This window comes from Entamoeba histolytica, genomic scaffold (assembly GCF_000208925.1).
Source record: "Entamoeba histolytica HM-1:IMSS scf_1104750518587 genomic scaffold, whole genome shotgun sequence".
NCBI classification, from domain to species: Eukaryota; Evosea; order Mastigamoebida; family Endamoebidae; genus Entamoeba; species Entamoeba histolytica.
Window position 1 is genome coordinate 530,340 of NW_001914860.1, and position 290 is coordinate 530,629.

Here is a 290-nt window from a genome sequence, read left to right on the forward strand (position 1 = left end):
AGTGGATGAGTTGGTGGGTGTTGAATACTCGGAATAGTATTTTGAATTTGTTGAGGAATAGATGATTGTCCTTCTTGTTTAATTTGACGTTGAAGACGACGAACTGAATGAAGTGTTTGAATTTGGTGATTAATTTCAAGAATTCCTTCCTCCCTTCCGGATATTTTTGGTTTGTGGGAGTTGTAAATGGTTGATATGAACCTTGAACACAAAATTCTTCCCAATTGTGTTTTTTACCCCCTGCCTCCCATTTAATTCTATTTAAAATTCGGTGTGATGATTTATTTGGA